At 46.0% G+C, this 24,956-nt stretch overlaps 1 protein-coding gene across 7 annotated transcripts in view; it reads left to right on the top strand.

Annotated features, from left to right (window-relative positions):
• The first annotated feature begins 200 nt into the window (after nucleotides 1-200).
• sema6a (sema domain, transmembrane domain (TM), and cytoplasmic domain, (semaphorin) 6A) overlaps nucleotides 201-24,956 on the top strand; it is an 86,090-nt gene continuing 61,334 nt past the window's right edge. For 3 of the 7 annotated variants that reach the window (XM_031570087.2, XM_031570086.2, XM_031570084.2), the window contains exon 1: nucleotides 202-498. The gene's annotated coding sequence lies outside the window, so the exon portion shown is untranslated. Of the gene's footprint in view, nucleotides 499-24,956 lie in introns of all 7 variants that reach the window. The other 4 variants (XM_031570090.2, XM_031570088.2, XM_012835902.3 and 1 more) reach the window with 2 other exon arrangements.

The raw sequence follows: 24,956 nt of genomic DNA, 5'->3' as shown, positions 1-24,956 counted from the left end.
TATTAAAATCTGCTACCTATTATAATGAACTGTGATACTATCCAAATGTCAAGATTTGACATTAACCCATTGTATATGCGCAAGAAGACAGGAAGACATGGGCAATGGGCCGTAGCGTAAGAAGCGTAAAAATATAAAACGCTACAGTAGCCCAGTTTGCTAGAGCTACACCTCACGAAACAAAAGATCCCATTCCACATCACCCCGTTCCGATCTGTGCTTTGGCTCCTCCCTGTGTGGAACGAGTGACAGCTGGGATAGCTGAGTGCTTGTAAGAAGCCTTCATCTCCAAATAGGATGACCAGCCGACACGGTGGAGAAACTGTGCCTCGTTGTCGCGTATGATTCGAACCACACATTGTTAGTTCTTGGGCGTCTGTTTGGTTCTGTTCAGTTATTTTGAAAGGATACCTTAAGAAGGAAAAGAACAAAACATCAACGGCTTTTCAAGTGGATTTCCAATGGATATTCCGATCTGAGGAGGTGCGCGAGAGCACGGTATGTAGGCTATAGCGGGAATGAACGCACCGTATGTTTCGGAAAGTAGCCTATAATATCTCTTTATTCTTCACTCAGGCAAACACTTTCTTGTGCTAATTGGAAAGATAAAAAAATCAACGTGTATAGGACATGCTTTTATTTAGAATAACATTTTCTAAATCGTGTTGTTTATCTTCGATCTTCTGGTCCGTGTACTTTGCGTGCGCGAGGCTGAGACCTCATAACGGCTGTATTGGACTACGCGGGGATATAAGGACCAAAAGACAAGTGTACTGTTTGGCTACCGTAGCCTATTGTGCTGAGCATAAAGTCTACGTAACTGTTGTGAAACTTTTCTTGGTGTTTTCTCTGTGATTTCACTCTATTTCTTTCTCGGCTATGATATGAAGACAAACTCATTTTGCAGCCTACCTGTGGTCAATTTAGTTTTCCTTCAATGTTCGCGCGTGCTGATGGTTAGCTGATTGATAGCTACGGGGTGTGTGACCAATTTAACAACAGTTCGCAACTCTAATTACAGGGCGTATTAAGCTACAATTATCACCGGAGTTACTGTTGTTTATAAGCATGGGGACGTGTTATCGTTTTCTGTCGGTCAACTCGGTACGCTATTGAATGGAAATCCTTGCGTAGGATTACGTAGATGATTTGATAATGTATTTTCTATTTCTATTTGCCCAAACAATTGCACAGAACACTACTCTTTAAGGGGATATTAAGTTGGTCACTGAACTGTTCGTAACAGTAAACAGACTATCCGGCACTGAAGCCCAGACATAAATCAAAGCGTTGTAAAGGTGCAAATAAGACTTTTTACGACTTGGGCGTTCAACAGCAGCATTGTGTCACGGCCCTGGTCTTTTCATGTTGTAGGAAATGCACATGTAGACGAAAATGGCAGAGACAAATGGCAGCTAACCTCCACCCCTGCCCTCTCTAACCTCTTCCACCCTAAGAAAAATGGCAAAAGCTGGCAACTTATGCGGACTCACTCTTTTCAGTTGCCTATAATGTTCCATTCCCCTGGGACAGTGTGTCATTCTATAGAGCCCTTGTGTGAGCCACGCTGTGAGGAGCTGTGGATGGGATATAGAGTGTCTGCGGTGGCTTTGTAGAACGGAGCCGTGGCCAGTCACCTGCTCAAGGTCCTGAGGTCAGATGGGGTGGAACCCCTGTCAGTGAAGACGGTTTGACTCCCTCAACTTCACTTTTGTTGTGGCATCAGGGTGGCTGACAACTGAATGTCAGTGTGTGTGTGTGTGTGTGCTCCTCTGCCACAAATAGAATGGCATAAGGACAGAGGCTGCATGGCGTGCTGAGAAAACTCAAGTGTCTCGTCCTTACTGCACTATTCATATTGATGAATGCAGACGACTGTTTGATCATTCGGAAACAAGATGGTGCATATTTAAACGAATTTCCCACAATTCTCCAACCCTGGGTCTCCGGGCACCCGGCCATGTCATCCCTGCACATGCCCAGATTCCGGCATTCCTGTTTTGTGTGGCAGACTGGATTTGTATTCATGAGGCTGTTGTTCTCCAGATTCTTCCCGTGTCAAAAGAAGAGAGCAGCTAGTGTAGGGCTGGCAGGTGATTGGTGGGTGGGAGGGAGCATGTTGTTGTCTCTGATGGATTGCGTTTCCCCACTTGTAGATGTCCCTCTGAGTGCTCGTATGACTGGGTGTGACTGTGTATGTGTCAAAGGCATCGCTCAAAGATGAATACCTATCTGTGAAACCATGTCGCTTCCCACACTCTCAGCTCTCAGTGAAGGGATTACATCAGGCCCAAGATCATATTTTTCCTCCTAATTTCCTTCTTGTTTCAGCCCTGTTCTCTCCTTGCAAAATATTTGTTTCCCACTCATTCATTCATTCAGTCATATTTACACTTACTATTCATGGTGCATCCGAGTTACCCAGTTATGTGAAAACACGCCCCTGAAACGGCGATGAAGATGGCTTGTTTGTGCTTTTGTTTGTTTCTCACCCAGTGTGAATAAAGGGTTGCAGAGAGCAGCTCATTGTTGAGTGCATTGTTGTTGCTTACTGCCCACATTGTTTGTGGTTAACTGGAACATGCTGGTGCAGACAGTTTATTCTTAATATAGCACTATGCCATTCAAAATGGCAGCTAAGAGAAATCAAGCTTTGGAAACAGGTGCAGAAAATGTCAGTATCCTGGAGCTTCATCCAGCGTTTGAGGCTCTGTGGCAGGGCTTGTTATTTCAAAGGATGACAAAACAATTCTTTCCACTCTCGTAGAACATGTCCATTCTGTAGACAGGGATAGAGAGATTTGCAAGAAACAGCGTGCTACTTTGACCTCTTCATCTTTTTATTCTTGTGTGAATTAGGAAGCCAATTGTGTGTCATCCCCAGTAGAATCAGCTCTCCAACCCATAATTATTATTTCATTGTTGTTTCACGTGCACCACAACAAGGGTACATTTAGTAAAAAAAAAACAGGTGCATTCATTATACAAATTAGACATTTAGATTTAGACTACTTATTGTTTCAATATGACATGATTGCATTGTGTGCATTGGTCAAAAGATATCAGTGTCTGACAAAAAAAAAAAAAATGGCATTTATACCTATTCTCTTAAAATATATGCTGACATGCCCTTAACAATTCATTATACCCAGACAACATCAGCTTGTAGGGCTGTAGACAAAATATATTCATATGTTTGTATTTTTGGTATTTTTTCCTGCCCATTTATACTGTCAAAACATCCCCAAATCCTCCGAGGCATTTGCATAAGTGCGACTCCCCCAGCCCTGAGTGAATGCCTTGGGGACTGGCGCACTCTTTTGAAAAGAACACAGAGCACAAAACACCCGCAAACGTCGCGGTATTTCTGATTTGGAGCGCCGTTCCAGAACATCTCATCTGCAAATGTCTCCAACAATAGCGATGAGGCTGGCATTGCGTGTGACTGATATGGATTTGTCACAGCGCTACGGCCGTATTTACATTGCAGCCAGCATGGACAGACACATTTAGCCCAGACTGAATAATTGATGAACGCCTGTGTTAAATGAATTGCAGTCAATCACTATAAAGGGTGTGGAGCTGGTCTTAAGCATAAGCTCAATTGCACTGTCAATATCACTCAGTACCATAGTATTTTTCAGTACTGATAACTATCCACATAACTAAAATATACAAAAATGATGTATATGTTAGTTTGTGAAGATTGGATATTAAAAACATGTCTGGTGAATTTGTTTTTTCTAATGTTTGCAGCTGCATTCAAATGTTTGCACCTCGTGGTAAGTGTGTGTCTGTTGGTTTGATCAAGCGTGTAGCACAGCAACTATTAGCATCAGCACTGGCGCATCGCCCTTCATTCTTTCCGCTCGTTCGGAAGCGTTCATCTGTTTGGCAACGCTCAGTGTTCTCTCCTCACCTGAATCCACCTCCTCTTTCCTCCATCCTCATTTTCTGCCTCCAGCTCCCAGATGGTTGCCAGTGGTTATTTTTCCCCCTGTGCTGTTGACAGTTGCGGCCCACCCACCCACCCATCCATCCCCCCACTCCCTTCTGCTGTGAGCCTGTCTCATTCGCTCTGTGGAGCCCTCCGCCCAGGCGGCGTCTGAAATCAATAGCATCCGGATACTGTGGGGGTGCAAAGGTGTCAGAGTTGTCGCCCGCTCATCAATGGGGTACTTTAGTGCAATTGCTGCGATGAAATTGCCCTCTGAAGTAACTCATTGTTGGAGGCTTCTCTGAGGGTGGGCTGTGGAATAAGCCAGGCCGACTCCCATGAAGGGAAATGTGTAGGCGACTTCAAAATCGGCCCCGTCTCACAGATGAAAAGCTTTTCTTTTAAGGTCATTATCAAGATGGCTCTCCTCGTGTCACTGTAAGTCATGTCTGTCTGTGCAGCATATGCGTAGAGTATACACAGGCACATTTCAGATAGGTGGATAAACACTAGGGTTTATTTCCAATCTCCCCAACCCCTCCAGCAGAATGTAATTTCACACCACAACCGGTGAAATAATGAAGTCTGCTGGTGACTTCCTAGATTCCGGCATACTTTTTAGTGGATTAAATTAGTCACGTGCTATATATACGCTGCGACAGGAGCATAATCGCTGTAATGCCATCTTCTGGCTGAATCCTGCACATTTCTGCTAATTCCAAGCGCTCCTGAACATTTGTAGATTAGCATAAGCACATTTGGAGAGGCCAGGCAGGCAGCCCTGTGGGTCTGTAGCGGCTGACTTGGAGCGCAGCCGGTGGATGTCAGGGGCCGAGGGCGGCTGGCGTGCCCACAGGAGGGCTCTGGCAAGGTGGCGCGTGTGCAAATGAAGTGAGCTGGTTGTCACTCGGAGGCCAGAAGAGGAGAGGAGGGGAGAGGAGAGGAGGGTGTGATATTGTCTCTGACTCACCTGGGAGGCTGTCATTTGCAGGTACGCAGACATCCATCAGTGTTATGCATCTCCACACCAAAGAAGAATGGGGTTAACCTATGTGGAGCTCAGAAATCAAGGAAAGTTGTATTTTAGTTGTAAAAAATGTCATTATACCATATTCCAGAACAGTGATAGTTGAACAGAGAACAGTGATATTCTATGTTATGAGTATGATCAAAATGTGTTCCAGAGTTTGATAGTTTGCCTTTGCTCTGTTTGTCCAAAGTGCCCCTACAGAGAGGCTGGATGTTTTTCCTAGTGCTGATCTGTTTCACCTTATACCACATGGAGAAATGAACAGCCCTGAAGGCAGTGTGTCCATGAGCGCGCACGCGTCTCACAAGGGGCTGTCTGTCTGATGAGCTGTCTTCTCATGTGCTCATGTTCTTCTGGTTCTTGAGCTGTCCGGTGTTCCTCAGCTGTTCAGAGCGGTGGTGTTCTAGTCACATGTGTCTTTCTGTTGTGTCTTCTTCTTCTGGTTCCTCAGCTGTTCAGAGCGGTGGTGTTGTAGTCACATGTGTCTTTCTGTTGTGTCATCTTCTTCTGGTTCTTGAGCTGTCCGGTGTTCCTCAGCTGTTCAGAGCGGTGGTGTTGTAGTCACATGTGTCTTTCTGTTGTGTCTTCTTCTTCTGGTTCCTCAGCTGTTCAGAGCGGTGGTGTTGTGGTCACATGTGTCTTTCTGTTGTGTCATCTTCTTCTGGTTCTTGAGCTGTCCGGTGTTCCTCAGCTGTTCTAGTCACATGTGTCTTTCTGTTGTGTCAGCGTGTGGAGGGCATGTGTGCACTCACCTATGAGGAGGAGTCGGAGTGTGTGTGTTTGTGTTCGTGTCTATATGTACACTGTGTATGTATGTCTGAGCCTTTATATGAGTGATTCTATGGAATGTGATTTTGTGCGTGTGTGTGTGTGTGTGTGTGTGTGTGTGTGTGTGTGTGTGTGTGTGTGTGTGTGTGTGTGTGTTTGTGACTCGGAGAGGAGAGTACATCTGTCCCATCCCCAGGCCCACCAAGATTGGCACAGCGTTTCTCATCTATTAATCATGGAGCCTGCTTTCTTATTCCGTTGCCATAGTTGCAAGGCCTTCGCTGGTGTTGGGGCGCCCAGAGGAAGGGGCCAGAAGGCTGGAGGGCAAGACACACACACACACACACACACACACTTGCACATGCGCACACACACACACTTACACATGCACATGTATGCACAAGCACACATACAGACACAGGGAAGACACAGAGAGGGCCTGCATTGGCTCTGAAGGAAGCATGTTTGAGTGTCTCAATCCTCATTTCAAAATTCTACAGAAGAATTCTATCACCAGCACTACAAATTCACTACCATTCTGCCCTGTGTGCAAGAGTACCCTAGGCTACAGCGCTGTAATATGTCAGTTTTACGCTTGGCTTTTCTTATCGGTTAAGAGGAAACCGAGGGCTACATCAGTGTATCAAGCTGGCTATGTGTGTCTGTGGATTGAAGCAGAGGAATGAGCAACACCTTGCAAGCCCTCCTTCTCCCCTTCACAAGCAGCATGAGGCTGAACATAGAGGCTAGCAGAAGTCCACCCACACACTGCCAGAAACAGAGTTGCTCCGTCACTGGGGAGTTCTGGGAACTGACAATACAAATACAGATTATGTGAATCCGCTATGGCGCACAAATACCTTCTGTAAAAGGTATAAGAGGGAAGAAAAGCTTCCTGGCGCTCTGATCCAGTGTGGTACGTGGCCATAGTCTTCATGTGGTCCTGAGTTAAGTAGCTAAACTGTCATTTGGAAGACTGGCCGTACTTACAGTAATACCTTAACATTCTGGCTGGCATCTTAACATTCAGGCTGATTCATCTGCACTTAAGTTGATCGCTCAGCTTTTAGCCTGACAACTTTAAGGGGATTTAGGGAACTGCATTATTGAGGGGTAATATCTAAATATAGATGTTAATTTAAAGTGAAGCGACGTCAGATTGAGAACAGTCTCCCACTTGCTGTATACAGTATACGGTCTATATATATCATTTTTTTTTTTTCTTCAGAAACGGCCTTATTGTTTCTTGGCCTCATCACTTTTGCTTTCTCTCATGAGTATTTTTAGAGAGAGGAAGGGGTAAAGTAGTCAACTCCGCAATCATGGTCCTTCTCTGCTGGCCTTTGATGTGGCTGCGTTAAGAACAAAAGAAGCATGTCATTGTTTGTGCCAGCGGGCTGTAATCCAAGCCCCCGATGATGTACGTGCCACGGTTCCCGCTTATCTGTGACCTTTCCTCGAGGTGCAACACTGGGGCAGCTAGGGCTGGGAAAAGAGGGAGGGGAGAGTTGGTGTGTTTGCAGAGCCGTTACAGGTCTCTAGGCCTCTTTCCTCGAGGTGCAACACTGGGGCAGCTAGGGCTGGGAAAGAGGGAGGGGAGAGTCGGTGTGTTTGCAGAGCCGTTACAGGTATCTCGGCCAACTTTGAAGTGACTGGATGCTAGTTAGTTAATACGGTGACATCATTCTTTTTCTCACAGTTTTCCCGTATTTCACTAACAACAGGATGGTGGCGTTTCCTCATGGAATAGGGTGCAGTTAGACAGCAGGATAGAGTGTTCTAAGGGCCAACCCTGTGCAGTCAGACAGCAGGATAGAGGGTTCTAAGGGCCAACCCTGTGCAGTCAGACAGCAGGATAGAGGGTTCTAAGGGCCAACCCTGTGCAGTTAGACAGCAGGATAGAGGGTTCTAAGGGGTTCTAAGGGCCAACCCTGTGCAGTCAGACAGCAGGATAGAGGGTTCTAAGGGCCCTAAACTGAGACCTGCTCATTTCTTGCAGAGCTATTTCTTCCTCTCTTTCAAAGACACTCTGATGTCCACAGTTTACAATATGTAGCCTTTTTTATTAGCATCGATGCACTACAGAGGTCACACTAATAATACTAATAATAGTTTTATTTTTCAAACAGATCAATGGATCACGCACCTTGCCCAGACTCTGATCTAGTCGCTCACGGGTCGCTCACTGGGTGTTGCCGGTGTCAGCGCTGTGCTTGCTTGTGCTTGTGCTTGTGGTTGCCCCAAGAGGAAGGTTTACTTTCCCCCGCCCTGTCGCACGGAGCTGAAGGGATAATGGCTCTTTGTTACACTTTTACGGCAGATCTAATGAACAAATTGCAGCCATGTGGCAAGGTCCGCCTTGGAACGTAAGCACCGCCATCACAAGGCTCCCACTGTTTCTGGCCTGTCTGTCAGCTCAGAGTATCGGACCCGGCAGAGGCATTAATCCCGACTCGACACCGCCTCTCAGGTTTCAGAGTAAGACTAGATGTTGGTGGTTGTGATTGAAGCAGGGCGTAGATGTGTAGTCTATACCTGGAGGTGGTTAAGAGTCATCGGTGTTCTACACCTGTGTGTTCCAGAGAGCAAGATCCCTCTTGAAAACAATGGATGATGTTTCACGAGGGCTGGCACAATGATGTATTGCACAATACTAGAGCGTTGCAAATAATCATAAAGTGGTGCACCTGTTTTATGACTGAGGCGAGATAAAGCATTTGAAACAGTAAATTACAGGGTTTGCAAACATGTGCTTGGGGTCATGGCAACTACATATCAGTTTTATTTGTATTTAATTGAATGAACGAACAATTGCAGACAGGAATTCTCCAAATACAAATGTCATGCGTCTTTACCATAAAATGGAAGTTTTTCTCTGAGTCCATTTCATGTCCTGCCTTGAAGTGATGTTCAGGGTGAGGAGAGAACTTCGGCCTTTCCAACCACAAATCACGTCAGCCATCTTGGCCTCTCCTTTTGGATAGTGGTGGGAGGGTTGCTCTTCTGATGTTGCTCCTTCTTGGGAACTATACCAGTAACTGGAGACCCAGGGGGTGAGCCCCATTATCTGGCTATGGGAACACCTGACCTACATATGAGTCAGATCCAGCCCTCTGGCTCGCCTCAGCCCCCCCCCCCCACCTGGCTTTGAACTCTCCTCCACCCCCCCCCCCCCCCCCCCCCCCCCCCCATTCCCTTAGGCGGGATCTGGGTTTACACATCCCTCCGTTGTGTCTTCCATGTCGGCGCCTCGTGAGTGTCACCTCGTAGACACAAGTTTTGGTGTGTTTGAACGCATGGCGCTCAGCTCTTTCATCCTGTTGTGTGCGCACAGCAAACACCATCTAGGTGCCCAGGACTTTCAGTGGCACTATGGTCACATCCTCTCCTTTGGTTGCTCCAGTATTTGCTCTGTACAAGGTCATTTGAGCCGTAATGTTGATTTAAAATGCGTTCCCAATGGGTTTTTCTTTTCATGTTGCGAGTACAACATATCATGTAGACGCCCCCTTTAAATCTCCTCCCCTGATTGCTTTATGTAAACTGAACCTGTGGTCGGGAGAAGGTAACCCCAAACTGGAGTGTATCATATCACCTCCTTCAAAAGGGTGTTGGTTCTTTATTGGAGGATGGGGTCAGACCTTGGCTTTTGAGTGTGAGGGCAGAGGTCATGAAAGAAGCCTGCAGGACCCCATGTGTGTCTGCTCAGGTGTCATTCAGCTTCTCCCCCCCTCCCCTGCCTGATCTGATCCAAACCACCTCTCATCTCTCTCGCTGCTGGAAGTCTCACCCCCCCCTTTATTCCAAATGTCATCCTCCAAACTATCAGGCAGTGGCTCCCTTTGCCTAATACAGTGGAATTGAAAGAAATGTTGGGTTCGGTACAGATATTGATTTTTTTAAATTTTATTTATTTTTGGCCACAGGAAATTGAGTGAGACCTCCGGGCCTTTTTATAACCACCCGTAACGGTTCTTTATGCACACAGATGCATTGTATTACACTTTGTGAAGGTTATCAAGTGGTAAATGAGATAATAATCGATAGAAGGTACGAATACAGCAGCTTCCATATGCCACCCTGAGAGCACCAAAGCCATTATATAAGGACATTAGGACGGTCCTAGTTTTGCTCAATAGCTGATCGGAGCCATTGTTCACACTGGAGGTAATTGGCTGTGCCTGTTTACAAATGAATCTGTGTTTGTTAGAACCCATTTGTGTTTGCGAGAACATTTGAGCCAGCCATTATGGTATTGCTGAGGCAAATATAAAATGAAGCAAAGAATTGTGTTGTAAATGACGCAAAATGAAGTTATCTACCTTGGCTTTTTGTGACTGATAGGAGGGTTAGCATGGCCTGACATTGGTTATCTGAAGTAAGGGTGATGTTTACGAGCGCGAGAGGAATGATGGCATCAGATGATAACAGCAGGGTGGCAGAAATCCTAGAGCCACACAATGGTTGGACAGCTGTGGGTCTGTGCTGTGATACAAGTGGGTGTGGGTGCTCGCTTGAGGCTTAGGTTGGTATGCCTGTGTGGGTGTGTACATGTGCAAGTGTGTGTGTGTGTGTGTGTGTGTGTGTGTGTGTGTGTGTGTGTGTGTGTGTGTGTGTGTGTGTGTGTGTGTGTGTGTGTGTGTACTGTGAAGTCTTAGGGGGGTATGTGTGCCTGTCTGAGTATGCATACTATCGTGTGTGTGTGTGTGTGTGTGTGTGTGTGTGTGTGTGTGTGTGTGTGTGTGTCTGTTTTGCATATGGATGTGTGAGGCGGTGGTGTGGCATCCGCTGCATATTTAACGGCCATGAGATCTCGGGGGCCGGGTGGCCGGAGGGATTGGGTGACAGCCGGACATGTGCTGCGGGTCGGATGTCCACGGCGGTGGGATGGGAGCCGGATCACCAGAGGGGTATCAGAGCGATTGCGTTTCCCCCGCCGGCCGCCGCCTCTGCTCAGATGTCAGTCACTCCGGCCTCATGTGTTCCGCATTAGAACACACACACGCATGTGTTACCCAAACAGTGGCCAGTATCACATGTAGTCCAGCTCCAAGTGAAAAGTGTTGTGCTGCTCACAAAGCGGGCATTTGGGCGGCTGAGCTGAAGACATTTTCTCCGAATAGTTTTGATATGAAAAAGTGTATGGTGGCTTATGTACAGTCTGGTGCCATATGTGGTGTGTCCACTTCATTAGCTCCAAAACAGACTACATCTGCTGGAGACGCTCCGTTAGGTATGACCACACAACCAACACGCTCTGATGTGGCAGTATCTGTCAGACACTTTTCGTAGATTTAAGTAGTTGCATAACACAATCTCTTTGAGTTTTTTTTCTGTGCGTCTAAGTTTGTGTTTTCTGGATCATGTTTATGTATGTGCAGTAACATTATGCCCTAACTAACTAAAGGGTTCATTTGGCAACTCAGCCTTGTTGTAGATCAGGTATGGAAATGCTAACCTTTAGTACACCAGGCCTGCACAGCATCCCGGTGTATTTCTTGTGTGTGGTGGTGCAGAGCATCCCCTGTTGCTCCTGACTCCAGACATCCACACACAGCCTACTGAACGAACACAGATCCACACACAGCCTACTGAACGAACACACACACACACACAGCCTACTGAACGAACACACATCCAACCACACACACCACACACAGCCTACTGAACGAACACCATCCACACACAGCCTACTGAACGAACACACACACACACAGCCTACTGAACGAACACACATCCACACACACACAGCCTACTGAACGAACACACATCCACACACAGCCTACTGAACGAACACACACACACACACAGCCTACTGAACGAACACACATCCACACACACACAGCCTACTGAACGAACACACATCCACACACAGCCTACTGAACGAACACACATCCACACACAGCCTACTGAACGAACACACATCCACACACACACAGCCTACTGAACGAACACACATCCACACACAGCCTACTGAACGAACACACATCCTACACACACACAGCCTACTGAACGAACAGACATCCACACACAGCCTACTGAACGAACACACATCCACACACAGCCTACTGAACGAACACACATCCACACACAGCCTACTGAACGAACACACATCCACACACACACAGCCTACTGAACGAACACACATCCACACACACACAGCCTACTGAACGAACAGACATCCACACACAGCCTACTGAACGAACACACATCCACACAGAGCCTACTGAACGAACAGACATCCTACACACACACAGCCTACTGAACGAACACACACACACACAGCCTACTGAACGAACACACATCCTACACACACACAGCCTACTGAACGAACACACATCCTACACACACACAGCCTACTGAATGAACACACACACACACAGCCTACTGAACGAATAGAACTGCAAACAAAACGATTTCCCTTCTCGGTCCACTGTGGTCTCGATCGATTGGCTCCAATGAGACGGATCATTTTGTCTTAACCCCCTCTGTTTAAACAATGCTTATTGGAAACTGGAGCAGGAGGCCAGCGTGCTCAGTCTAGAGTGTTTAACTAAGTGCGGGCTACAATAAAAACTCCTCGGGCAGACCTGGGCCTCCCTCTGAAAGACAGATCGATGGTCCGTGGCATTTAGACGGCAGAGGGAGTGTGTGCTGGGTGCAGGTGTGGGCTCCCCTGCTGACCCTCCCCCAGTGGAGGTGACCTGGAGCGTCCACCGCCCAGGCGTCTGACCACAGGGGGAAGAGGGTAGAGAGCAGACGCTACCGTTCAAATGCGTATTGGTTCTGCCACTTGTTACGAGTCGCTGGCATGAAGGCAGCCTTCCACCCGCTCACTTCTGGGATGGAATGTGACAGTGAGTGGTGTTTAGGTGGCGTAATTAACCCTCCACAGAAGGAGGAGAAGAAAGGGAAGTTGGAGAGTGAGTGTGTTGGTGAGTGAGAGAGATGGAGATAAGGAGAGAGAGACAGAGAGACAGAGAGAGAGGGAGAGAAGAAAAGCAGGCTTCATTATGGCAGACCTGGTACGCTTCACTGGCTTTTCCGGTTAATATACAAGCCATTGTCTTATGAAAAGGCAGATAATAAGAGTCGCATTCACATTGAACCACCCCAGTTTTTAATGAGTACCATGTCAGAAGCAATCTTTTCATACAATAGGTCCATATTTTTGAAAGCAAATTGAATCGGTCAGGAATTGAGGGTCGTAAATGAAGCCTGAGCTTGAATGGGATATGAAAGGTCTGATTTGATCTCACGCTGGGCTTTGTAATGACACAGTGAAGGTGGAGCAGGAGTGCCAATGGACGACGTGTTTTCTCTCTTGATGTCGTCCCAAAGAAGTGCTTTGAATATTGACTCAAGCGAGAGGCAGACTGCCTGACTCTGGCCTTGGCATTTAGAGATGTGGCAGGGCATCTCCCTGGAGAAGGAGGCGTCTTACATAGGCAAATTAATTAGATCTGTGCTACTTTTTATTGTTGCTCCGGCTCTGCCCGCTCGTTTGTTACTGTCACCGGGCAGACAAAAGCAGGGAGCCGAAGGCCAGGGGGGGCGTGCAGTGTTTGGACTGGTGTTTGTGTGAGCCACTTGGTTTTTGCCTTGACTCATAGAATCAGCAATAGCAAGGACCTCACCTCTGTTAATGGAAAGATTCCCTGTTGTCTGCATCAGCCTGCTCCCTGTGCAGAGGTCCAGCCCTATGGATCTGGACGAAGTGTTTGTAGATGTCTACGTTTCTTTGATCCGTTTCTTTGACACACACAGAGTGTCAGATGGCAGTGGAGGACGAGAGCGGATCACACTACCTGTAGAGCACTGCCAGACGCCTCACCTGAAACAAGACCTTTCCAAGCCAGTGTGAGGACACCACGCAAATTGATTGTTCCAACTTCATAAAACACTTGTGGTGCTCGATAACAGGTGATACCAGTATGATCCCGTCGGAGACTCACAAGCACTTATTCCGTGTCATGAAGAAGACCCTGAAACCCAGTCCATTTTTATTATTGTTTTCTACAGGTCTACACAGAACTAAAACAGTCTAGCAAACAGCAAATGACAGAGCACTTGTGTCCAAGCAAGAACTCTTCACTAATTCATTGTGGAATTAATTGGCACTCAAAAGGGTTCTCCTGCACGGATGTGGAGGGTAGAGTGGTGTGCCATTCCAGCCTGTGGTGGAGTGTCTCCCCCTTCATATGCAGATCCAGCTCAGGGTCTCCCGTAGGGGGGCCTGGCTGGCTGGCACGGAGGCCGACGGCGCTGCACCGTCCTCAGGCTTAGAGGAGCAGACCCGCCCTACATTGGGCACTCTCAGTGAACGATGAGTTTAGTATTCTGCTGCCTTCAGAGGTAAAGGAAGACCTGAATCAAGGTCAAACCTGTGTGTGTGTGTGTGTGTATGCATTTGCATGTCCGCTTGGCTCAAGTGTGTGTGTGTGTGGACCTCCGCAAGTGTTTTTCTGCTTTTTGTGCGTGTGTTTTGGTGAATGTAAAACCTCCCGGTGCTGTGATTATGGAGGATGTAGAGGGATTATCTTTGTTGGAGAGTACGTCTTCTCTGCGGTGGTAAGGAGGCCGCTGTGAGCTGAGGCAGGTCCCTGGAGCAGGTCCATGGAGCCTGGAGAGAGAGAGAGAGAGAGAGAGAGAGACCTGCATCCTGCTCCTAAGCTTGTCACACTACCAGCCTTCCAGGCCTGCTTAGAGGGAGCCTGCTACTTTTCTCTAGGGTATAAAAAAATAAATTACAGACCTGATGCTTAGATTCGGTCAGATTAAGGTTCACTTTCTTACACACACACACACACAGCCAAAAGTAAATTGATACTGGCTATGTGCTCAACAGAAGGCATGTGTTAAAATGGATGTTTCCAAGCACAAAACTAATATTTTGAACAGTTCAGTGGTATTTAAGACTAATTCTGATGTGGTTGTAACAGGGAGGCCATTGTTAACGGACTGCTTTGAAACGTTCTGATGCCACGGTCACCTTTGTTCTTCATCTGTGTGCCTGCGATCCAGGCTCATGGCGTGTAGATGGAGATGTACCACAAAAGCAAAACGACATGACGGATCAGTCACGCTTGTCTTCACTTGTCTTCGAGAAGGTGTAGGCCCACAGCAGAGCGCCCTGCGCGCGGCTCAAGGCTCTGCAAATGGAGTTCTTTCTCTCCTTTACTGGGAGGAATGATTGAATGTGAAACTCTTTTTGAGGGTGTGGGTGGGTGTTTTCGGGAGGCTGGTTTAGGGTCCCTTTCTATTCAACCACCATGTCACCCCATGGGGCTTGGCTAATTGGTGATCCTGGAGGGGCCTTTTGTGTGTGTGTGTGTGTGTGTGTGTGTGTGTGTATATATATGTGTGAGTGTGTGTGTGCATGCTATGTGTGTGTGTGTGTGCGTGCGTGCATGTCTGTGAGTGTCTGCATTTGTATGTGGATCCTCACAAAGGCATCATTCTCCATCACGTGGTCACATAAGCTCCAACAGGGCCAGGGGAGGAGGGAAAGGTTGTGGGGTGGGGGCACTGGGAAAGAGCTCTCCTCTCTGCCCCAAACAAAGCTCTGGCTGGGAAGAGCCGGGGAGTCCTTTTGCAGACTGCGGGAGCGAATCCCCCCCAGTCTCCGGCCCCCAACAAGTTACCGCTGACCCACATGAGCAGCCGAGTGCGAAGCTGCCTTTCATGTCTTGCTCACCCCGTCCCTCTCGCTCGCAACACTGAGTCTGTTCGATTGGCTTTGGAAGCGGGGTGGCTGTTTTCCTTTTTTTTTTTTTTCTCCTCCTTTCTGTTCTCCTTTTTTCTGTTACTTTGTTGCTGCTGCTGCTGCTTTGTCTGTGTGAAAGAAAGATGAGCCGTTGCTAAAAAAGTCTCCCATGTGCGATGCCACCGCTCACCTCGGTTGAAGGACAATAAAGCCTTTGCCTAGACTAAGCAGTCGCAGGCCCAGCTATGGGAATGCTCTATTGATTCTCTCTCTCTCTCTCTATCTTCAGCTGCCTCTTGGAATGGAGAGTTGAAAAAAGAAGGTTGTTATTTCTCTTGAATCATGGATTCTTCGACAGTAGTCGGCCTTTAACACACTTGTCATTGATTTTCCTCCTATTAACATTTCATTTTTTTTTGCGTGGATAATGTTTTAGCGGATGTCGTTGCGAGGCACTCAGACATGGAGCGGAGGAGAACTGGGACATTAGTGCTCCGAGGTCATGTGTGATTTATGCTATGCTATGCTAACTCCACCACATACAATTTTATGACCTGGAAAGCCGTATCCTGCGCTCTGGAAGAGGTGGTTTCTAAGGGGGAAAAGAATACCTCAAAATGTTAACTAATCTTCAACCCTGTGAACGACCATGAATCATCAAGTCACTTAATTTTCCGATTTTCCTTCCAGATTTGGCAGTGACCATTAGTGCTTCTATGAGATCACAGCATTTGCTGGCTGGCATAAAGTGATTATGTGCGTCTCATTTGTGGTTGGGTGGAAATTAAATGGTTCCTGCACATTCCCTGTGAAGATTTACAGGCTGCGTTTTCCCTCTGGGCCCCACTGCATGGTGGGTAAATGCTAATTGCTAATGGCAATTAGCAAATGAAAAGTTGAGGGAAGAAAAATAGGTATTTTACAATAGGAGTATTAATTTCACTGTTCCCATGATTTTTATGCTTGTCAGCTTCCCCAAGTGAGGGGTTGCATTGCCCAATGCAAATGTAGACCCTGGATGCTATAAATTCAGCTCATGAGTGTGAGCTAACGTTTTATCAATGCCTTAATGAGGCCCAGACATCAGAGGACCTTGAGCCTCATATGTCTCCATCTATGATTTATCTTGTTTTTGAAATGTTAAGCTTTGGTGATAGAAGAAGTTTGCTTTTTAGCCCCGAAAAACCACTTAGTGATAAAAGGGTCAAACTAGAGGGAGGACGATTATGTAAGCAGCTCTTTTTAATAATTTTTTTGGTGTGGAAATGTCCCAGGCCGCACAGTGTGTTTCAGTTTCAGTGGTGTGTTTTTTATGACCTGACTGCAGAATCAGTGCGTTGTGCTTTAGAGAGGGATCATCGTTCCATCGTCAATCAATGACCTCAGTACCAGGTGCTTTTTTTTTTTTTTTTTTTAAATGCATTCTCGTATTTCAGCGGACATACGCTCACATATGCTTTCCATTCCGGACGCCTGCCGCATGCTGCTGTGGTGCATGCTACTGTGCACTGACCTTCCGGAAGCTTTTGCATATGTGAATGAGATTACTCCCATCAGGCGTCCAGCGTCTTACTGAATTCTCATTTATCAGAGAGGCTGTAAACATGCAAATGCCACAAACTGCTATAAACCCTTACGCTTACAAGGACATGTTGCTATTAATAGCCAAGGGTCATCCACTGCCACAGTATGTTCACTGTGGTTGGTCATATATACTTTTGTATTTATTTGTTTTGTAACTTCCCCTCCATAAGAGCCTTTGTAAATATGGCATTATGATCTGGGAATAGCTGAAGTAGGCTGTTGGTTTACACTTTTGTTTCACGTTAGTTAAAGTTATAAAGTGAATGAGGAGACGTTGTGAGGCAGTTTGTGAAGTCCTCCAGCCCCTTAGTAATTCTAACCACAAAATGCTAATAGTCCTCCTGTTCTGGATATCCTAAGGAAGACATTATGCGGGTATTGACTGATATCCTTCTAGTTACTGGAGGTAGGGTTTTTCAATCTAGATGTCTGTGAGCTATGCCAAAGCCTAAATAGCTGGAACGAGTCTCTTTAATGTCTCAGAAGATGAATTATCTCAAGACACACAGCATCGTTCATTCTGTCATTGGGAGATCCATCCATCATCATAATAACATTATGTGCTGGATGAGCTTAGACTACTGAGCATTTCACTTCTGCAATGAACCATGCACAACTGTTTAAAACAAATCCAGAAAAAGAAGCATTTCAATTTGCCATGAATTATGATTATGTACATGATCTATAGATAAACAAATGGGCAAGCACCATCCATAGTGTGTATTCTTGCACACCATTTTAAGATTATTCACTAGCCCGACCATTAGGGTTGTGTTTCTGTTCCCGTGATTGTAATTAAGTAGACCTGTGAAATCTATGAGTGCTTCATTGAAATTGGGCGCTGGTTTGTTTCCTGTTGGCTGACAATGGCTCCTTATTCTACACGCAGTGCCATGGCAAAAAAGGCCCCAGAGAGCCGCTCTAATCAGTGACTCTGAAGCAGACCTGTTAATCCCGGGGCACCCTGGGGGGTCCCCTCTTCTGGGGGAGTGGAGTCGGATGTGGGCTGCCTCCAGCTAATGGGTAGCTTGCACACCGAGCTCCTTCCTGGAGTCAAAGAATATATTCTGATATGGCCACAACCCATAAGAGATGGCCACCCTGGGCGAATCCTTTCCTAGGGAAGTGAAATGATCAGGACATGGTGGGTCCCCCTATGGTGCGCTTTGAGTCTGGAGTGAAAGAAGAACTGTGATGCGGCCCGTTGGGAAAATTGCTGTAGAGAAGTCATAGTGAGTAAGAGTGTATGCATGTGTTTGTATGCGTGTGTAATCTTGTGGGACGGTGGTCTCCTTTGTTCTTTAAGGCTTTGTTTTTCTTGCTGCCGCCGCCGCCGCCGCCGCCGTGCGCTGTGCTTTCGAGGGGCCCCGCTAGCTCTTGCGGGGCCCTTCTGTGTCATTACGGAGCCCTGGCAGAATGACTCCTAATCAGATGAGCGGCTCTGGGCTCCGTGTTCCCGGTGTTCCATTACAGCTTGGCTCCCCTGGCCCGTCAGTGTGATTGCACCGCGGAGCTGCCGCCAATGAGCTTATGGCAGACCTTGATTAGACGGAGGAGGAGGAGGAGGAGGAGGAGGAGGAGGAGGAGGAGGAGGAGGAGGAGGAGGAGGAGGAGGAGGAGGGGGGGGGAGTGGAGGAGGAGGTGCAGGGAGTGGAGGGCTTGTGGACGTCACCTTTTTGAAATAGTTCATCTGGCCAGCGAGCACAATGACTCCTTTTAACCCTTTCTCCACCCCTTCCTTCCACATGTGCATGCATATGCACACACACACACACACACACACACACACACACACACACACACACGGCTCTGTCTTTTTTGCCCTTTAATTTCTCCCGTGCGTACGCATTTCCGCAGAGGCATGCCTGAGTAATTCTCCTTTGCTTTTGCTGATTGTGTGCTTTACATTTTTAAGCGTAGCCACCCTGCTTCTCTCCAGGCCATCATGCCTGTGCTGTTTCACTTGAGCTAGCAGTGGGACTCTTGTGCCCTGACTCCATAGGATGTTGCATGGCTGATGTCGTCATGCGCTACGAGCTGAGCTAAACAGATAGGCTTCCTTCTACTGTGCTGTGCTGTGTTATGCTATGCTAACTGCTTTGGAATGGAACAGAAAGCAGGTTGGAGCCTATAGAGGGGGTTGCTGATGACTGACCCCCTATTTCCAGACTTTAGCGAGCTGAGGTGTTTTTTTTTTTTTTTTTTGTCTCAAAGGAAGTGGTTTTCCGTAGGAGGGAAACATTGCCCAGTAAATCGGGAGGTTCTGAGAATTGTAGACAGTGCCACCTCCCACCCTGCGATAAAGCTGGGTTAGGACGGTTGAGGTGTTTGTTGTGGTCGTAGCAGTTTCCTAAATTGAAAATGCTAATGCATTCAGCCCTTTGTGGAGGTGGCCCTAATCGCATGGAGTCAAGCGGAGGGGAGCTGCTTTGATTTGTAGTGCGCGCTGGAGGGGGGCTCTGCTCCATCCAGATAGAGCCCTATCTGCCGTCCTCGGGAGCACAGCTTCAAACTAATCCTCTCAACGAGCCACTCCACGGAGGATTTACCTGAAATGTTGTATACTGTGTGTGTTTGTTTGTTTGTTTGTTTATTTGTTTATTTATTTTGAAGTTTGCCTGAAGACAGCATAATTCCTTAATTCCTTTTTCTCACTACCGGGTGAAAGATGCTGGTAATAGCTGAATTTTTACGGCACACGATATACGGTTTATAACAATAAAAGATCCAATCAACTGAAAATGAAATCTGTGTTTAGTCGTACTCAGATTGTCTACACTGTAATTTCTTTCTTTCATTCATTCATTCATTCTTTTTTTCTGGAAACATTATATATCAGCCACTGGAATAAACTGGTTTCTATGTATTTAGCTGATTTTCGAATGACAAATGACAGCACCTCTTAGTTTGTCTGGTCCATTAAACAGCCCCTCCTGGCTCTCTGTCACATGGACCTAACCGCTATCAAATGATATGTATAGACACTGAGCGTATTCAAACCCAAATGTGCCTCAAGATAGGATATGAAAACTAGGCCAGATGTGATCCGATCCTGCCTGCCTCCCTCTCTGCCTGCCTGTCTCTCTGCCTCTCTGCCTGCCTCTCTGCCTGTCTCTCTGCCTGCCTCTCTGCCTGTCTCTCTGCCTGTCTCTCTGCCTGTCTCTCTGCCTGTCTCCCTCTCTGTCTCTCTGCCTGTCTCTCTGCCTGTCTCTCTCCCTCTCTGCCTGTCTCTCTGCCTGTCTCTCTGCCTGTCCCTCTCCCTCTCTGCCTGTCTCTCTGCCTGTCTCTCTCCCTCTCTGCCTGTCTCTCTGCCTGTCTCTCTGCCTGTCTCTCTGCCTGTCTCTCTGCCTGCCTCTCTGCCTGTCTCCATGCATGTGTGCCATTGCATTGTTGCCTTTGTTTCTAAAAAAACTGCTGCTTAAATGCACAAACAGTTGGATGGGTTAAGAGCAGGATGAGCAGGCTTAACTGCTTAAGTCGCACCGACTGACACCCACAGCACAGCACAGCAGACAGATTTCATTGTTGCTCACTAGCTAGAGAGTAATTGCTCTATCTCCATTCCTGGATGCTGGAATCATCCGTGGATTAGGCTAGCTGGTGGTTTAGTGGTAAAAGATGGTGAGTTTAGGGGGGAGGGCGGGGAATTACCCCAGAGGCTCCCAGAAAGACAGGGAGGGAAGAAGAAAGGGAGGGATGCTGTCTTTTCCAATAGCAGCCAGGCAATGGATAGCAGCTGATGCTCCTTGCACTCTCTCATTAGGTGAGTGGATATCTGAAACCAATGAGCCTCAAAGAGATTGTCACTGACTCCTCAATTCCATTAAGTTGATTTACATTATTTAGCTAACTCGTTAATCAAATTTTCCTGAGGATTTAAGCTGCATGACAACCCCTAAAACATTGTGTAGTGAAAGAGGGAGAAAGAGGGAGGAAGAGAGAGAAACAAACAGATGGAAGCCATTTGGACTGTATTGACTTAAACCGCACAGCACAGGCCTGGGGAGTTCAGCGAGGTTGAACTCATCCTTGTGGATACAGTGTCTGAGTGAGCGCAGTCAGGCCCATCCGCTTATCTCCAAGGCTGAGATACAGGACTCGGCATTCAGACAGCCAAGATAAATTGCGTCGACAGGCGGGAATTGAAATGAAATGTTAATGGCAAGGCCGCTCTATTCAGGGACGAGTTGGTGAGTTTTCTACAGGCAAAACAATTTATTCTGGAAATGAATGTCATGTTTCTTATCCCCAACCCCGCCATAATGCTGTTTTGTGACACATACATGGGAGGGGGGCTGGAATTTAAGATGACTTCTCTGTTGCCAAGGAAACAGTTTTGCACCTAAATGTTTTCTTTAGAACAATGGCTGCTCTGCTAATATAACTACAACTGCGTCATAGTTGTGAGTAGTCGCATTAAATGGATGCAGTCAGCAAGTTTTAATATAAAAGCTCTGATAATGTATTTTCATTTATATTATTGTATTTAGTGGCAGAGAAGCATTTTACCATGAAATGTGGGAACAATTTAAAATATATTTAGAGGAGAAAACTCCTGTTGCAAATTATTTAGCGATAGCTCGAGGTGTAGCCGGCTGAAGTCTAATACCTCTACCCGAGTAAACAGAATTTTAAGATGCTTTTTGTTTCCTTCTGTGATATTTTTCTGTGAGTGCTTTCCCCTAAGACAGTCAAAACTGCTACTAACCGAAGCCTATCATGGTAGAGTTTACCGAGGCCTTCCTAAGCTCTTTATCCCTGATGTTTATTTTTCGGCAGGCGCGTCGGTAATGGAAGAGAACTGTAATCTTCCTGGGAGGCAGTCACTGCAGTGCCTAACCGACACTTTTGAGATTTCTTTTGAATCCCTGGAACAGCTCATGGAATGGTGCTGATGTTTCACCATTGCCCTAAGCAGCTATAGAGAGGCCTGTCCTGCCTCTTCAATTTGGAGAATTTGACTCCAAGCAAGGCTTTAAAGTTGTTGGGGTTTTTCTCCATAAGTCAGCGACTAATATTCTATATTCTAATATTCTTCTCAGTCTTTTAGAAACTCTCCGAATCTTGAGGTGACATTTCAGTGTAGAACTGGAAGAATGGGACAGATTGACACTCATCTTGCATGAGAGAACTGAACTACGCCTTTGTTTATCTTTCCCTTTTTAAAGCATCAGCCGTTCAGGCGGAGGCAGACTCGGCCATGTATAAAATTAAATCACTGCTGCAGATAAATAAATTGCCAACTTGAAAAAGATGCTTGTAATTAATCTGTGGAAACCAACACGGTTCTCACAGGCCTCGTCGAGTTCCATATCAGTGTTGTTTTGTTTTGTTGTCGAATGAGTACGAGACAAGAGGCACCCTGTTGCCTCGGAGAAAATTTGATACAGGGTGATCTATAGCGTTGCTGACGAAATTAATGAAACATTTCCATTAGAGGAATTGCATGACATCGGTGATATAAGGGGACGGTAATCAAAAATGTCTTCTGACACAGGAAAGAAAATTAGATATTGAACAACCGTCATCTGTTCCTGCATCGAGCAGCCAAGAGGGAGGAGATATATGAGATGGGCCTCCAGAAAAAGAGGAGTCTATCAGGGTGGGAGATCCAGGGGAACAGGGGGAGAATAAAACAGGGAATTTTAGTTAAGGCTGCAGGCACAGGAGACTGCCCATATAGACACTCAGAACAATTCCTTACTTTAATACAGAATTGTTGCCATCTTTTATATATACCAACAAAACGAAGTCATATTTTTTGCAGTTTTGCTACTCAAAATCTACAGTAAATTAGGGCAGACAATTTGATACTCTTTAATTGAATCTGAACTGTAATTCAGCCTTGAATTAACTGTTTGCAATTATTTTTTATTTATACCCTGGAGACCAGAAATACTCTTTTCTGATTGGCTGGCAGGTGTCCATTAATTCTCTATAATCGGACACCTATGAAGTAGATCCAGTGAAAACGTTTAATCACCGTCCCATACTCTGGAAGCTTTGAATGCTAACTATAACAACCATGGTAACTAAATAACAGTTTATTAAAAAGAATCAGATAATAATCAGATTTAATATCAGATCAAATAATTTGGGTTTAGCAATAGCAGAATCAACTGTTCTATCCTCACCAAGCAAACTACCCAACGTTATCCTTGTCTTTGACGAAAGAAAGAAGTACTACGAATTAAACATGTTGCCTTCTTTTTAATAGAACTAAATGCGGACTCTCTTTGTGGCCTACATACATGTGCGGCAGCCGGGGTATAAGTGGGATAACGTCCTTCGAGGTGTCCCGTTATACAAAATGAATGGAGCTGGTGGAGGAAACTCCGTTGTTTGCTTCCGTCTTGTTGTAAATGAACTGTGTGGTATTTTTGCAGTGGTATTAGCAACACATCTAAAGGAATGGTGCCTTGTTATTGATGCTGTATGTCATCCTTTTTGGACAGTTACCAAGACAAGGGTTTGAAACTAGCATGCTAGTGCTAGCTCAATGGGGAAATCATTTACTTCTGTATTGAAACTTAGTTTTGACTGCTCTATTGCTATACAAGGTCATTCAAGGTCATCCTCTGATATGAGAGTAGTGTCCAATATTTATACACAGCCAGCCTTCTACCGAGATGCAGGACTGGCACCATTTGACAATGGTAGAAAAGTTAGGGTATCAGTTAGGGATGGGCATAATTCATCGACGATCGATTAATTGATCATTAAGAATTTCCTTGATGAAATTATTTTTTCATCGATTAAAACATGTTCTCCTGCGTAGTGTGCGTGTAATTTATTTATTTTAGGGCTGTCAAAGTTAACGCGTTATTCTATGAGATTATTGTGGCGGAGATTAATGCAATCAAATATTTGAACGCAGTTAACGCAACTTTGTTTACTTCCGGTGCGCGTTGACCCATGGCACGAAACCGCCCCTTGTCTGCAGTCAGTTAGATAGAAGAGACCGAGACGGTAGTTGAAGATGGAGAGAGCTGAGGGATTGTTGGGCGGAAAGTTTCTGTTTAAGAGGCAAAATGACAGAACAATCGACAAAACTAAAGTTGTATGTAGCATTTGTCAAGCTGAATGTAGCTATCACAGAAGCAGCTCGTGTTTAAGTTATCACCTTAATGCAAAGCACCCGACAGAAAGCAGTCCCAGGTTAGATTGTCGCCAACCCACACTCCACGACTTCTCTAGGAAATTAACTAGACCAGTCCGTGAAAAGGTTACCAACGCTGTAGCAGTTTAGGTTGCCGGTGACTGTCGGCCCATCAACATAGTTGAAGACGGTGGGCTGACTGAGGTGATTCGAATTGCTTTAGGGGACAATTCTTACGATTTACCGTCGAGGGGCACCATTGTGTCTCGCATACATTCCTTGGCTGATGGCGAGAGAGCACGAAAAAAATACAATTAAACAACAGTGTCTAAAATACACGCTGTCTGAAGTGATTACTCGTTAATTCATAAGATTTAGTCTTTAGAAGAAAACAAACTTTTAATCACGATGAATCTAGATGAATGAATTTCAAAATGTGAGATTAATTAGTTAGAGAGAAAAAAAAAACGAAGGTCAGTTGTGTTTATGAGCACCGGCTTCTAGCTGTCGGCTCCGCTGCTTAAGAGTACAGCAGCGCATATTTTCAAGTGTAACCATTGAACGGATCCCGTTTAACTGCCACAAGAGTTGTCCATCTTGTAAGTTTAACTGCCACAAGAGTTGTTCATCTGGTAATAAAGATCTCAATGAGGAAACACGCTGTGTTTTTTCTATTTTCACTGCATTTTAATATAGCCTATAAATAGTGAATTTTAATATAAAAATATTAATGATTAATCGAAAATCGATCGTTAATTCTCCCGACGATCGATTAAGACAATTTAATCGAATGCCCATCCCTAGTATCAGTAAAGGTTGGAACACTCCACAC

This window comes from Clupea harengus, chromosome 7, assembly GCF_900700415.2.
Source record: "Clupea harengus chromosome 7, Ch_v2.0.2, whole genome shotgun sequence".
NCBI classification, from domain to species: Eukaryota; Metazoa; Chordata; class Actinopteri; order Clupeiformes; family Clupeidae; genus Clupea; species Clupea harengus.
The sequence above is the reverse complement of the archived record's forward strand: the minus strand, read 5'-3'. Positions and strand labels throughout refer to the sequence as shown.